The sequence below is a fragment of the Silene latifolia genome, chromosome 9, assembly GCF_048544455.1.
Source record: "Silene latifolia isolate original U9 population chromosome 9, ASM4854445v1, whole genome shotgun sequence".
Classification (NCBI taxonomy): domain Eukaryota; kingdom Viridiplantae; phylum Streptophyta; class Magnoliopsida; order Caryophyllales; family Caryophyllaceae; genus Silene; species Silene latifolia.
Window position 1 is genome coordinate 111,117,266 of NC_133534.1, and position 1,296 is coordinate 111,118,561.

Sequence of the window (1,296 nt, forward strand, 5' to 3'; positions counted from 1 at the left end):
TTTTTTGGCCTATTTTGGGCTGATTAAGGACCACACTCTCGTTTTACTTCAACTAGCCCCCTCATACATGTCCTTTATGAGGTCAATATATTTTCGAGACACAGCCTTTCTTGCCAAAGCCCACCAAAGTACTTCTTTTAGTACCCTATCATATGCCTTTTCCAAGTCAATAAAAACCATATGCAAGTCCTTCTTCTTGTCTCGATGGTGTTCCATCAACTGTCTCATGATAAAAATCGCATCCATAGTCGATCTCCCGGGCATAAATCCAAATTGGTTATCCGAGATGTCTACACATCTCCTAAGCCTTTGCTCGATTATCCGCTCCCATAACTTCATCGTATGACTCATAAGTTTAATTCCCCGATAATTGGAACACTCTTAAACATCACCTTTGTTCTTATTGTACAAAGGGACAAGAGTGCTTCTCCTCCAAGCTGATGGCATCTTGTTGCTCCTCCAAATCTTGTTGAAGAGCATGGTTACCCACTCGATTCCTTTCTCCCCGAAGCACCTCCAAACTTCTATGGGTATACCATCCGGTCCCTCTGCTTTCTTTGACCCCATCTTCCTTAACGCCTTTCTAACTTCACTTTTTTGTATTTTACGCACAAATTCCCGATTAACCATGCTTGGTGCTACTTCTACATCCCCAAAACCTTGCTCCTGATGTCCATTGAATAAAGTATCAAAGTAAGAACTCCATCTAGCCTTTATTTCGTTATCCTGAACCAGAACCTTGTCGTCCATATCTTGAACACACCTAACTCTCCCAATATCCCTCGTCTTTCGGTCTCTTGTGCGAGCCAGTTTATAGATATCCTTCTCTCCTTATCTCGTGTCCAACCTGGCATATACTCTTTGGTTAACTTTTTCTCTCACATCCCGCACTGCCTTTTTAGCAGCTCGTCTAGCCTCCTTGTACTTTTCAAAGTTCTCATCACTCATGCATTTCCCCAAAACCTTATAGCATTCACGTTTTATCTTTATCGCTTGTCTCACCTCATCCTTCCACCAAGATGTGTCCTTACTTGATGGTCTATTTCCTTTAGATTCCCCTAACACCTTCCTCTCCAAATCCTTTACAACATACTCCAGTTTATCCCACGTTGCATCAATATCTTTCTCCTTGTAATCTGACCAAATATCTCTACTTCCGACCTTATCCAAAAATGCTTGTTGGTTTTCCCCTTGTAGATTCCACCACTTGATTCGTGCCTCACCGATTATCTTTCTCTTCCTCAAGTCTCTCTTACCCCGAAAATCAAGCACCACTAATCTATGTTGTGTTGCGGC